At 32.6% G+C, this 15,485-nt stretch overlaps 1 long non-coding RNA gene across 2 annotated transcripts in view; it reads left to right on the forward strand.

Moving 5' to 3' along the window:
* Window positions 1–15,485, forward strand: part of LOC134366629 (uncharacterized) — a 98,901-nt gene that overhangs the window by 53,005 nt on the left and 30,411 nt on the right. For both annotated transcript variants that reach the window (XR_010022351.1, XR_010022350.1), the window contains one exon: window positions 956–1,043. This is a non-coding gene — a long non-coding RNA (uncharacterized LOC134366629). The remainder of the gene's footprint in view (window positions 1–955; window positions 1,044–15,485) is intronic.

Genomic DNA, 15,485 nt, shown 5'->3' on the forward strand with positions numbered 1-15,485 from the left:
ATTTATTGGCATGTAAATGCTTATATTTTGTCTGTTTCCAGATTCTGTAGTGATATTTCTTTTGTAAATAATGTGTTTCTTCCATTTTTCATAAATGGATTCTTTAATCATAAGACAGTGTTCTCTACTTCTAGTACTTTCCTTTCCGGAAAGTCTACTTTGTTTGGCATTACTCTACCAGTTCCGGTTGTCTTATGCTTAATTTTACGTGGTATATCATCATCTGTACTGTTACTTTCAACCTTACTGTGCCTTTCCTTGTAATTGCCTCTCATTTAGCATATAATTGGGACTTATTTCTTCTTAATCTGAAAAACTCTGCATTTTAAATGGAATGTTTAGACTTTTAAAAAATTCATGTTTATATTAATATTGTTTGATTTAAAGTTGGCCATTTTGCCAGTCTTTTATTTTTTTATTTATTTTCATCACTTTTTTTTTCTCTATTCCACCTTCCATGTCTACTTTTGGGATCACCGAAAATTTTATTCTTCAATTTAAATTCCTTCATTGGATTTTTATTTGACACATTTTAAAAACACGCCCACCCATTCTATGCCACGTCCTTCTTTCAAGAGTAGGGTTTATGGCCCCTTGTCTGGACTCTGGAGAAAGCTTAGTGCCTCTGGTCACCCATACAATGCGGGCAGTTGTGACATTACACAAATTCCTGGGCTGAAATTCTATCACCCGCCATTACCAACTGCCACCAGCGGAGGGCGCCGTCGTGGCCCTCGCGCCGGGTGCTCTTCACGGATTCCCGAGATTCTCATTTACATCACGGGTCACTTCCAGCAGCCAGAAGGACTTCAGGTAACAACGCAAAGTACAGGTTGTCCCGCCACAGATTGTCTCAGGTTTGATTATGTGGCCATGTCCTATTTAACTCTCAGTTTGAAAGGATAATGTTGCCTCATGTAGAATTCTGTGCTGACTGTTTTATTTTTTCTTTCAGCACTGGGAAGATTCTGCTCGGTTTTCTCCGGTTCTGCATGGATTCTGTCTAGAAGGACGCCGTCTTTCCAATCGTCCCTCTGGGATAGGTAATGTATCTTTATTTCTCAGACGTTTTCACTTGGTATACATTTGCTCACTTCACTGATATTCTGTATATTTCATATAGATGCCTAACATATAGTTTAATTAAAAAAAAATCAAATATTCCAATACCTATGGTGTCAATCTGAGGATTCCATTTATGTAAATGAAAAGAAAACATATTTTGACTGACAATCACTACAAAACACAGCAAAGGAAAGGAAAAGCTCCCATGGAGAAACATCTAATTTTTATTTAAGTATATAAATATCTACAACTTATATACAAAATAAAATAATTTAAGCACATTCCCAAGAAAAACCTAAAAGTTGTTTTTATAATTGCTCATGTGTTGCTGATATTGACATGCATGAGGAAATGCGTGGGAAGGAATGAAAACTTTTTGTAAAGAATAATAAAGTGGCACTTGTATTACCTATAGCAAAATATTTGCTTTGTCAAATCATATTCCGTGTCTGAAATAGATTAAATATAGCACACATAGGAGTTGATTCAGTAACAGGCAAAAATATAGAACATAAGTGACAGTGAGAAGAGTATATGCACAAGTTCAATATATAAAATGTTTGGGATTTAAAATATTTTTAAATTATTAACTAAAAATGTAGTTCTAAGATACTTCAATTTACAGAAAATAAGCATAAATTTTAATTAACTCTTAAAATATGCTTAATAATTAGTACAAATTAAATAAATTACAAGATGTTTCTTTACCTCGATAACAGATAATCGAGGGAGTATAAAATGGTACTGTGGTTTTTGAAATTAATTTAGTCTTAGCAAAGTATTTTTTCACCTACGTAAAGAAAATATTGCCTTTTAAGACTATGGAACACACCTAGTTACAAATGGGCAGAAGTGTATGGTTACAAAACTAACAAAAGTGATTTTTTAATACATCGTTTTCATTCCATGAATATTTTGTGGGTATATGACGAATCAGGTAGAGTTTATATAGTTTCAGAGGATGTCGTCAGTATATTTTGCCAATAAAAAAAAGAAAGCAAATTGTAATTTTGCATGCGTGCACACGTGTATAAATATAATCTTTATGTAAATACAAACATACGTGAATATCTGTTCTGGGAGACTCTTCACTGATCATCATCGTTACTTCTGAGAGGAAAGATACATCTGCCTTTTTTGAAAATTTTACTGAACATTGACCAAATTTAAGTAGTAAAATAAAATTAAGGAAATAGTCACGATTGCATGTACCTAGTGCTTGTTTTATAAGGAACTACCCTTTGCCTTTTTTCTTTTCCTTTTAATGTAGTACAGAAACAGTTAAGAATTCATGCTCAAATATAGAACTAGAAAATAGAAAGGAAAGAAAAAAGAAAACAAAAGTTTAAGAAATAAGAAAAAAAGTTATGATTCACTTTAAAGAAGCCGATGTCTAAGTAGTCAGTGAGATCATTAAACAAAAGACTGTAGGAAAATTTGCACAAAGAATGATCTTTTCATTGTTCCCCTTGTATTAAATGTCAAGTGTTCTGTAAAAGTTTATTGTATATGTTAGGGCCTCTATTTTCATGATATCAGAAAAGATGATAGAAATCTTTAGAGTTATGGTGACTCAAATTTTATCTGATAAGCATATCGAAAAAATCTTAAAAATATAACCTTGTGCAGGGTGGTTATTCTCCTGTTTTATAATGTGTATGAAAAGTGTATTAAGAATTGCTACTGTCTGAAAAATGTGTTTATATTTAACTGTGTGGTATGCATCAATCCTTATAAATTCACTTATTAATTCTACTACATTATCTACAGGTTGCTTTTACATTCTCTGAAGGCATAATTGTGTGGATGATAATGGCTGGGTTCGTTTCATTTTTTCCAATCATCATGCTTTTTTTTCTTTTTTTCTTGCATTATTTCCCTGACTAAATAGAACTGGAGGTAGTAGGCATCCTTGTCTCTATTTTGATATGAAGGAGAAGTTTTTCAGTCATTCACCACTCATTATATTTGCTGTAGTTTTCTAGATTTGGGTGGGTCCTTTTTTAGGAAGAAAACCCCTCATATGTAGGTGGTAAATTATTTCGAACGGCTTTTCTGTATCTGCTGTCAGAGTGACCTGATTTTGTTTGTCAAAGATGTTTGATTTGAAAGTGTGAAACCAACAAGAACAGCCTTCCTGTATTAAATCCAACTTGTTCGGGGTGCATTGAAGTTGTAGTGTCTTCGAATTCTGTTTGTTAAACGTAAACTTTTAGTTCCAGTTAAATTTATGGTTGTTATGAGGCATCCAGAATTTGATTTTTTCATGTGATATCTTTATCAGTTTGGTATCAATTTTATCGAGGACCTGTAAAAGATTTTGGACAGTTTTTGCTGTTTCTCTCCTAGTAAGAGTTTGTGCAGTATTGGCTGTTATTTAATTCTCAATTACATGGGAAAACTCAGGAATTCAGGCTCCAAGAGATGGAATTCATTTATAGGAAAGTTTCTCTATAAAGATGCAGTTTATTGAATAAAGAATGCTTGAGATTTCCTAGTTTAAATATTTTTTGAATTCATTTCATGGATTTTAAATTTATCGGCACAAATTTGCTCATAACGTGATGCACGTGTGTTCAGTATCCTCATGATGATCCCGTCCACCTTCCTGCTGTTGATCATGTGCGTCTTCTTTTGTATTCCCTTGATCAGTGTTGCCAGGGATTTATCACCTTTTTATCGTTTCACAAAAAATGACAGCTCTTGCATTTGCCTTTTTTTGTTTGTTTCTGGTTTCATTAACTGATGTTAACTTTAATTTTTCATGCTTTAAATTACTGATTTATTTTTTAATTTTATGAAAATTATTTTTAAATCTTAAACTTTCAGGATTTCACCTTTTACATTAATGCTCTAAATTTTCCATTAGACATGTATTTTGGTATATACCACGCAATTTTTAACAGCTTAATTGAAGTATGATTGATTTTAAATAAACTGCACCATTGAAAATAAACACTATATATTTTGGTGTGTGTGAGAGAGAGAAACCATCACCACATTTAAGAAGATGAGCATATTTATCCCGCTCCCCAGACTTCCTAGTGTACTTTTGGATTTTCCCCTCGTAATTCTGCCCAAGCCCTCCCTACTTTGCCACGCTATGCACATTCCTGTATGAGTCTTTTGATGGGTGTGTAATTGCATTTTTTCTTGGATAAACTTCAAGAAGTGGAATGGCTGAGTCATATGAGATGTTATTTCACAGATATTTATGGTCAGTGTTTTTAATTATAGCTCCTCTAATAGGTGTGCAGTGATATCTCGCTGTCACTCTAAATTGTACGGGTGTACATGAGTCATTATTTTTTCTGTCACAGTTATCCCCAATAAATGGAGAAAATGGATGACAATCTTATGCTAATCCTTTCCCCACATTTACACTTTTGCATGTATGTATTTTTTTAATTGTACGCTTTATTTTTTGTGTGAAATACAATAGAAATAATCAGAACTCTGAATTGATTTTTCTTCTTTTACTGAGCATTTGCTTTTGCTAATTTTTTTTTTCTTTTTCTTTTTTTTTTTTAATTTTATTTTGTCGATATACATTGTGGCTGATTATTGCTCCCCATCACCAAAACTTCCCTCCCTTCTCTAACCCCCCCTCCCCCCCAACAATGTCCTTTCTGTTTGCTTGTCGTATCAACTTCAAATAATTGTAGTTGTTATATCTTCTTCCCCCCCCCCCGGTTTCTGTGTGTGTGTGTGTGTGTGTGTGTGAATTTATATATTAATTTTTAGCTCCCACCAATAAGTGAGAACATGTGGTATTTCTCTTTCTGTGCCTGACTTGTTTCACTTAATATAATTCTCTCAAGGACAATCCATGTTGTTGCAAATGGCAGTATTTCATTCGTTTTTATAGTTGAGTAGTATTCCATTGTGTAGATGTACCACATTTTCCGTATCCACTCATCCGATGATGGGCATTTGGGCTGGTTCCAACTCTTGGCTATTGTAAAGAGTGCTGCGATAAACATTGGGAAACTTTTGCTTCTGAGAGGCAGTTAGCATGCAGAAAGTTCATCTCATAGTTCATCTCAGGGAATTAGTTCTTTTGAATCTATATCTCAGGTTTTGTGAGGTGTTTTCTATTTCTGGTTGGTATTACATTTATGGCATAGTCACTGAGGGATGCCAAATGACCCCTTGGGTTGTCTTCCAGAACCTTTCTCTTTAGTTCACCATTAGCTCAACTTGTGTCCCCTGAGCTGAACTTTTGAGACTGCTGGAATCTCTGCTCGGCTATTTAGTTTCTAAACTACAACTTTTTGCATAGCATGTTGGGTTCTTAATCACCTCCTTTGAGTTAGCATATATTTGAAGGAAAAAAAGAGTTACCAAAATTAGATGTCATCCCTTGGGCTTCTCTTCTGAGAACTGGTCTCTTCAAATGATTGCTTCCTTGGGTTTGTAGTGCCTTCAATGTCTTCAAGTTTTCCTAGTTTTTCTCAAGAGAATGGTTAGCATGGTAGAAATTTAGTTGTTTTTGCTCTCATACCAAATCAACCTAATCTTTATAACAATAAGATAAATTTTCTTTAAAGGCAGGTAGTCTTCTGAGGAGTGGATCTCTTCTGTCTTTTTTTGCTTAATGTACTGCACTTAAATTTTTCATTGATTGCCTAAATGTTTCTCCAGTTGCCAACATGTGCCAGGTATGGATCATGTGGTGGGGGTACATTATTGAGGTATAGCATAGTGTAAAGCAGAGAAGTAAATTTGGAATATATTATAGGATATAAGTTTTATGGTAATTATTAGGCTACATTAGTAACCAAATTGTTACATATACCTTTTTGTGTTGTGATTTATGTTTATTGGTTGCAATAAAGTTTGGCAAATGAATCCTTTACTTATCTTGATCTACTTAGAGTTAAGAAAGTAGCACTTTATGTAAATGCAACCTCCTAACAGGGAAATTCCATTTATCCCCCCTTTTCTTTGTGGTCTTTTTGTCCTATATTATATTCAAATATCTTGTGGAAATTTTCCATTAATATTTTAAATGAGAAAATTGAATATTCAGTTAAATGTGTAGATCTGAATCTAACATTCCAATGAATTTTATAAATTATATTTTATATATGAAATATTACTTCACATTTTTGCTTAGCAAAATTAGTTGTCTTTTTAATGTTGTAATTTTTCATTTGAATTCTTTTTGACATATTTTTATGTGGTACAATATGGTTTAATTATTACATGTTAAGAATTTTCCAAATTTCTGTCTGTTGTTGATTTGTAATTTCTGTGTGTTGTGCTAGAGAACAAACTTGGTTGCACTTCGGTACTTTTACTGTGTTGAGGTTTGTTCTACGACCTAGTATGAGGTCTACGCTGGAAATGTTCCATGTACACATGCAAAGGATGTGTATTCTGCAATTGTTGGATGGAGTATTATACAGGTGTCTTTTGGGCCTTCTTGTTTTATGATGTTGTTCACATCTTGCATATAATTGTTGATTTTTTGCCTGATTTTGTGCCTACATGTTCTGTTCTACCACTCCAGCTTTCTCACAGTTGTGCATTGTATGGTGCTTCTTCCATTCTTTTACTTTCAGCATATTTGCAACTTTGAATATAATGTGTCCCATGTAGACAGCATAGAGTTATATGTTCTTTTATTTAGTCTGACAATCTTTTCCTTTGCTGGGATTGCTTAATCCTTTCACATTTAATATTGTGCTTGATATGGTTGGATTTATGTCTCACTTTATTTTGGTTTTGTTTTCTATATGACTTATGACTATTTTTTCCTTGTACTCCGCATTTACTTCCTTTTATTAAGTAGACTTTTGTGTGTACCATTTTAATTTCTTTAATAATTATGATCAGACTTTTGGGTTATTTTCTTAATGGTTTCTCTGTGATTTACAGTATAAATTTTATCAGAATCTAGTTTGGATGTACACTATTTTTTAAATTTGAACATTTAGTTTTACATATTTGTGGGGTCCAGTGTGTTGATTCAATACATGCATGTACTGCCCAATGATTCACTTAGGACAGAGAGCATAGTTTTGTACACATTAGTCCACCACTTCTCAGATTTACACGAAATTAGGCTATACATGCATTCTATACATCTATCCAGTAGGATACAGAATATTTACTACCATTAAACTCCCTCATTTTTGTGCTATTATTTTATGCATATGTTTTTGTATGTTACACACCCCAAAATACATTTATGTTTATTGCTGTATACAATCTAATGTCCATTGAAGAAGGTAGAAGAAAGGAGAGTGAATTATATTTGTAGAGTTCATTTCGTTTTGTATTAAACTTATGTACTACTTCTGAATTTTTTCATTTGTTTTCTGTGAATTTGTGTTACCATCTGGTCTTAATTTCTTACTCTTATATAGTTTCATTCACAAACCCCTTTATCATGTGCTTATTGTCAAATATATTACATTGATATACGCTATATGACCAAAATACAGTTTTATTGATATTGTTTTGTGCAATTGTCCTTTAAGTCAGTTATGAGTAGAAAGGAACCTCAGTAAGTCACTATGCTTTGTTTAATCATTATCTACCCAATTACTATTACTGGAGATCTTAATTTTTTTCCATACAGATTCTACCTGCCATCTAGTGTCACTCCTCTCCTGCTGAAGAACTTCATTTAACATTTCTTACATTGCCAAATATTAACAACAAATTCTTTGTTTTTATTTATCTGAGAAAGTTTTAATTTTTCCTTCATTTTGAAAGATGGCCTTGCTAGAAACAGGCATCTTGGTTGACAGTTTCTTTTTTCTTTCAGCACTTTGAATATGTCATGCCAGTGCATTCTGGCAGCGTTTCTGATGAAAAATAATCTGCTGGTTTTATCCATGACCACTTCTATGTGCTGATTTACTTCTGTCTTCCTGCTTTCAATATTTTCTCTTCATTTTGGCTTTCAGCATTTTGACTGTGATATCTCTTGATGTGAATCTCCTTAAATTTAACTTCTTGGAAGTTCATTCGGTTTTTAGGTGTATAGTTTAGTGTTTTTTATAAAATCTGGGAGGTTTTTAGTTATTATTTCTTCGAATATATTTTCTATCCTGTTCTCTCTTGCCTCTTTCTGGTTCTTAGTTATGTGTATATTGGTATTCTTGATTGCATCGAGAATTTATCTGAGGCTCTGTTCATGTTTCTTCATTCCTTTTCCCGTTTGTTTTTCCAACTGCATGATTCCTATTGATTTATCTTTAAGTTTGGTGATTTTTCTACTGTCATCTCAAATTTACTTTTGTAGTCATCTAGTGGATTTTTCATTTTGTTTATCATAGTTTTCTGCTTCAGAATTTCAATTTAGTGCTTTTTAAAAAAAGTATTTCTGACAAGCAAACAAAAAGGACATTGTTGGGTGGGAGGGGGCAGAGGGAGGAGGGCGAGAGGTTTTGGTAATTGGCCACAATAATCAACCACATTGTATATAGACAAAATAAAATTAAAGGAAAAAAATTTAAAAAGTATTTCGATGTGTTTATTAATCTGTACTTAATGAGTCATTGTTCTTACTGTATGTGTTTAAATTTTAAAACATGATTTTCTTTTGTTCTCTGAACATATTCATAATAGCTGTTGTAACATCTGTCTGCTAGTCCAACATCTGGGTCCCTTCAAAGGCAGTGTCTGTTGTTTGCCTTTTGTCCTGTATATGTGTCACACTTTCCCGTTTCTTTCAATGTCTCATAATTTTTGTTGTTGTTAAGAAGTGGACATGTTAGATAATATAAGGTAGGAATTATGGGGATTTATCCCCCACCTGGCTTGGTGCTGTCATTTGTCTGGTGTTTGTTTGGTGACATAACTGGACTAATTTTATGAAGTCTGTTTCTACTGCACAGTACGGCTTCTGATATCCTTTCACGGATTTTCCCCCATGTTGTCATTTTCTAGCTTGGCTTTTTTGGGTTCCTCGTCTGGTCAGTGTAAGACACTGTTTTGTCACAGTTTTTATCTTTAAGCTTCTTACCAAAAAGGTATTCATCCTTTACCTCTGGTTGTGTTTGTGGCTAGGGTACTGCTGTCATGGTTCTGGGTTTGAAATTTTACCTTGTCCCTAAGCATTGGAAAGATTGCATGCCATTTTTCTTGTTCTCCATGGATCCTGCTAAGAAGGCAGCTGTCATTTAAATCATTGTTCATGGGTTGGTAACTTATATCTATTTCTCTGAAGTGTTTCGTGGGTATACATTTGCTTATTTCATTAATATTACTTATATTTCACATAGGTGTCAAATATATAGTTTACTAAGACTTCAAAAACTTCTATATATTCTATGTGAATGCAGATTATTCCATATGTGTAAATAAAAGGATAATTTATTGGACAGTAACAATAAAGCAAAGGAAAAGCAGAACATATAGCTGGTATGAAAAATAAAAAAAGCCAAAAAGCAAACATTTAATTTTATCTTCAATACGTAAAGGTATCTGCATGTGCACAACTTGAAATAAATTAAGCACATTTCCACATAAAACATCCAATGGTTTGTTCTTATTATTGCTGATCTGGTATTACTTGTGACTTGGATGAGAAATTGAATGAGAAATGCGAAAACCCCTCGAGGGAGAATAAGGAAGTGACACTTGTATTGCAAAATATTTTATGTCTAAGGCTATTCTACAGCATTCGGTAACATTAAACTTTGGCAAAACCATATCAGAAGCGATTCATAGAAATGTAGCAAATATCAGAATCTATGAGTAGCAAGCCGAATCTGTCAGTATGGACATATACTTCCTATGGACAGATAGAACACAGGCCAGTGATGAGAGGATATGTGTAACAATTTGATAGGCTTAATATGTAATAGTTTTGGTATTTAAAATAATTATAATGATAGGTTAACAAATGGACTTAACATTGCATCTAAGTACTGATGTATACACAAGCTAAGTATAAATTGGCAATTAATCTCTTAAATATGCTTAATACTTAGTTCAAGTTATTCATAGCAAGACTCTATAATATCTTGATACGAAGTTATCAAAGTGGTATAAAATAGAACTGGCTATTTGAAATTCATTTGGCTTTTTTTTTACTTAAAGTTCTATAAAGTAATTCACGTCCTAATACCACATCTGACACAATTATTCACAAATGTACATTAAATTATGCGTCCGAATATGGCAAAACTGTTATTTCTGAGTAAATTATGCTTTGTCTGTACCATGAATACTATGTAGGTTTTTCAACCAATCTAGAGGTAGACTTATGGAAAAAACTTCCAGGATATATTATTATAAAGGTAAGCAAATTGTAATTTACTTTCCAATCTGTAAATATACTATTAATGTGAATACATATGTGTGTGTAGATCTATTAATACACACAATTCACTGCTGCTCATGGTTACTTGTGAATGGAATGTAGATCTGCATTTTGGAGAGTGTTCAATGAGCATACGATGTATGTGTAATTAATAAATGAAAAATGAAAGAAATAGAAAAAAGTTGGCATATGCTTTTCTTTCTTCTTTTTTGAGTTAGTGCAGAACAGGAAATGATCTTCCTGAAGAGTGCTTTTTCTCTGTTATCATTATACATAATTATTTCAAGTTAAATATTTCATAGATGTAATAAATTATTCTTCAGTTTTTAACATGCACAAGGTATGAGCCATATATTGCAAGTACTTTTATTGAGGTACAGTTTGTTAGGAAACACAAACAGTAAATAATGAGTATACTAAACAGCTAAGTTTGGGGGAATGAATTCTACAGCCACAATAACCAGATTATTACTTTAGTGTCCATCAGTCTTGCTAACACTTATTAATTCTAATGCATTTTTCTACAGATTGCTTTTAGATAGTCTGGAAACAAACATGTCATCTGGGAATAATGATGTTTGCATATCTTCCTTTTTAATTTCTGGTCTTTTACATTTTTTCTTGCATTATGGCCCTGACTAGGACCTCCATAAAATGTTGAATAGAACAGGGGACAGGAGATATTGTTGTATCTTTTCTGATTTCAGGGGGAAGTTTTGAATATTTTTTCACTAAGTATGATATTTGTTGCAGTGTTCTGAGTTTTAGTTTTTAATCATAAGTGTGGCAAATTATGTCAAATGATTTAGACCCATTGTAATAGTACATTAATTTTTTCTTTCTTTTTTTTTAAGTGGTTTGATTTCAAAATGTTAAACCAAGAAGAATTCATTCTGGGATTAACTTCAATTTGTTCATTGCGTTTTATAATTGATGCATCTTTGATTTTGTTTATCCAACATAAGTTCTTGTTTTCTGTGTTTGGTCATGCAGGATATAAACCTATGATTTTACTTTCTTATACTATCCTCTTCAATTTGATGTAAAGTTTATAAGGGTCTCCTAGAACATTTGGGGGATTGTTTTTCGATTCTGTGGAAGAGTTTGTACAAGATTGGCGTTATTTCTTTCTCATTATATGGAAAAGTTCAGGAATTCAGGCACTAGGACTTGGAATTCATTCATTAAAAGGATATTCATTATAGACACAATTTATTTAATAATTGAAGGGCTATTGAGATTTCCCAACCTTTTAAAATTATTTATCATTCCATATACTTAAAAATTTGTTAGCATAAAATTTATATAAATATCAATTTGTAGTATTATGTGTTTGTCTACAGGATTGGTAGTGATGATTCAGTCTACATTTCTGGTTCTGGTAATGGGTTTCTTTTATTTTTCTCCATAATTTGTGCAAGGGATCTGTCAATTTTCTTTTCAGTTCAATAAAAATTTGGGATTCGTCAATCTTCTCTTTGCAATCATTCAAATTTCATTCACCAATCTTAATTTTATTGGTTCGTGTCTTCAATTATTTTTACTAGTAAATTACACAGTTTTCAATTTCTTGAGGTGAGCTGTTATATCTTAAATTTTCAGTATTTCCACTTGTGTGAGTAATGCTATTTATTTTCATGTAAACATATTTTGGTGCAACTCATACTTCGTAATAGCTTTATTGAGGTATAATTGACTTAAAAAACTGCACAACCTTTAAATGAACAATATATGTTTTGAGATATTATATATTTGTGAAACAGTCACCATAATCAAGATAATGTAACTATCCATCTCACATTCTTTTCCAAGTTTTCTTGTGCATATATGTCTTCCCTCTCTGCTGGTTCTGCCCAAACACTCCACATTTTCCCCATGCTATGCACCTTCTTGTGTAAGTCTTTCTATGGACATATACTTTCATTTTCTTAAAAAAAAGTAAACTTCCAGAAATGGATGACTGGATCGCATGATTAGGGTTTCTTTAAGTTATTTTACAGTATGACAAGGTAGTTTGCAACATTATACCATTTTACAGCTTACCGGCAATATGAGTGTCACAGGTGCTCAACGTCTTTGCCATTGTTTGTCATGGTCAGAACTTTTAACTGTAGCCCTTCTAATAGGTATGCACTGGTATCACATTGTTGCTTTATGTTGCAAGGTGTAACCAAGTCATAGTTCTTTGTGTTCCAAGCATTCCCAGTAAATGGAGAAAACAGATTAAAGGCCTGATGCTAATCCTTTCCATTCATGTTTTGCATGTATAGTTCTTTTTTATTGCATGCTGGATTTTCTATTTGATGTAGTATAGGGATAATTGCAGGCTCTGGGTGATTTTATCTTCCTCCAGGGACCATTTCTTTTGCTATTGAGAGGCAGTAACCTGGTGGAATGCCCTTTCTGACATTGAGAACTTTTGAGGCTGGATTTCAAGTTATATTGTATTTCTTGTTCACATAGACATTTAGTACATAGCCCCTCTAGTATGTCAAAAGAACCTAAAATTTAAAAAAAAATAATTAGCCCTCTGCTTTGTGGGCTCTGAGCTGAATTTGTGCTGCCTGTGATGGAGGTAGTACTGGAAGATGCTCAGTTGCTTAGTTTCTCAGCTTCAATTTTGTGCTTAGCATCTTGAGTGCTCATTCAGATCTTTCAATTAACAAATACTTTGTGGCGAAGATGATACCAAAGTTAGATCTCACCACTTGGGCTTTCTTCCTCCTGAGATTGTGAACCTTTAATTCTTGCCCCCTTAAACTTGTAATACCTCAAAGGGATATCTTTCATATATTTCCAGCTTTCCCAGTTTTTCTCAGCAGGATGCTTGGACTCGTAGATTATTACAGGAGGCAGGTTTTTTTCCCTAAAAACCTATTATTTAAAATAAGTTTTAATTAATAGGTGTTTTCCTCCCATAGCCAACTAATCCCAATTCTATATCAAGACTATGAACAAAATTAACTTAACTTTCTATTTTGAGGTCAGTGTACATTCATTTGCAGTTACAAGAATTAATATGAAGGGATCCATGTACCTTTTACTTACTTTTACCCAGTTTTAACATCTTGAAATCTATGGAGCACTATCTCAAGCAGGATATTAATATTTATACAGTCAAGATAGAGAACATTTCAATCGCCACAAGAATCCCTCTCGTTTCCCTGTTATAGGCAGGTCGCTGTCGTTCGTCTCCCCATCCTTGACTTCTGGCAACTAATGATCTGTTCTTCATTAGTGTAATTTTTAAAAATTTTATTGACAATCATATTCATGGAATCATTCTGTATGTGATGTTTGGGACATTTTTTTTTTTTTCTCTCTCAATATACTTATCTGGAGATTCATAAAGATTGTTGTGTGTATAAATAGGTTTTTAAAGTTTTATTGCTGAGTAGAATTCCATGGTATGGATATACCACATTTTGTTTAACTATATGAGGGTCATCTGGGTGTTTTCACTTTGGGGCTATTACAAATAAATCTGGGTCAAACATTTCTGTATATGTTTCCTTGGAAACATGCGTCTTTAGTTCTCTTTGCTAAATACCAAAGAGTGCAATGCTCTGTCATATGGTACTTGCATAGTCAGGGATTTTTTTTTTTTTTTTTTAGACTGCTGAAATTTGTAACAGTGGCTGCACCATCTTACATTCCAAGAAATACTGTCTGAGTTTGTCTGCATTTTATGGTGTCACTATTTTTTATTTTAGGAATTCGGATAGCTGTGTAGTGATATCACATTGTGATTATAATTTGCATTTACCAAATAACAATAATGTTAAACATGTTTCCATGTGATTATTTGCTATTTGTATATTCTCTTTGGTGAAATCTCTCTTTATTTCTTTTGACCATTTTACAGTTGGATTTTTCAAAATGTGTGTTATGAGTATACTTTCTATATTACAGATACTCGTTTTCTGTCACATATTTGGCTTATAAATATTTTTCCCAGTATGTAGCTTGTCTTTCTGTTTGCTTAACAGAAAATAAAGCTATTAGCATAGTATTTGCGAGTGAATTTTTTTTTTTTTTTGCAAGTTTTTGGAGGTTTTCCTGTTATGTTTCTGTTATTGATTTCCCATTTGATTTTATTATGGTCACAGAACACATTCTTGTGATTTCAGTCCTTTTAAATTTTTTGAGGTTTATTTTATGCTTGACAATATGATCTGCCTTGGTGTATGTTCCATGTACAGTGGCAACAAATTTGTCTCCTGCTGTTGTTGGGTGCAGTGTTCTGTAATTGTGAAACACATCCTGTTGAATGATGGTGGTGTTGATTTCTTCAGAAATTTTGCTGAATCTATGTAATTTTTCTGTCAACTGTTGAGATATAGTGGTTGAAGACTCCAGCTATAATTGTGAATTCAACTATTTATTCTTTCAAGTGTATCAGTTTTGCTTCTCATACTTTGTACATATTCAGGGTTTCTAGATCTTTTTGTTGAATTGGCCATTTGTTATTACATAATATAATGTCCATCTTTGTCTCTGGTAATTTTCTTTGCTCTGAATTCTGCTCTATCTAATACTCTTATTGCCATTCCTGCTTTATTTTGATTATTTTTGGTATATCTTTCCATATCCTTTACTTTCAGTCTGCTGATGTCATTATATTTAAAGCAAGTTTGTTGTAGACAGAAAATAGTTGAGTCATTTTTTTGTTAATTCACTCAGCCAATATTTGTCTTTTAGTTGTTATACAATTGTATAGGTCATTTTTATTTAATGTTATTATGTGTATGTTAGGATTTAAGTGTGGTATAACATTTTTTCTGTTTGTTTTCTCTGTTTTTATTTTTTCGTTTTCTATTGTCTGCCTTCCTGTGGGTACTTTAAAAATTTTTAGCAATTCATTTTTTTTATTTTTGTTTATCTATAGCGTATTTGAGTGTGTCTTTCTGCCTTACTCTTTTTACTGATTACTCTGACCATTACATATATATAAATATATGTATATGTATACTTATTACAATCGGGTGTAATCATTTTACCACTTTTAGTGATGTGTTAAAAACCTTATCTCCTATTACATCTCTCTACCCACTCCCTATTTTTAATTATCATAAATACTTCCTCTTCATACTTTGGAGTCCACATCAGAAAGTGTTATAATTTTTACTTATAATGT

This window comes from Cynocephalus volans, chromosome X (genome assembly GCF_027409185.1).
Source record: "Cynocephalus volans isolate mCynVol1 chromosome X, mCynVol1.pri, whole genome shotgun sequence".
NCBI classification, from domain to species: domain Eukaryota; kingdom Metazoa; phylum Chordata; class Mammalia; order Dermoptera; family Cynocephalidae; genus Cynocephalus; species Cynocephalus volans.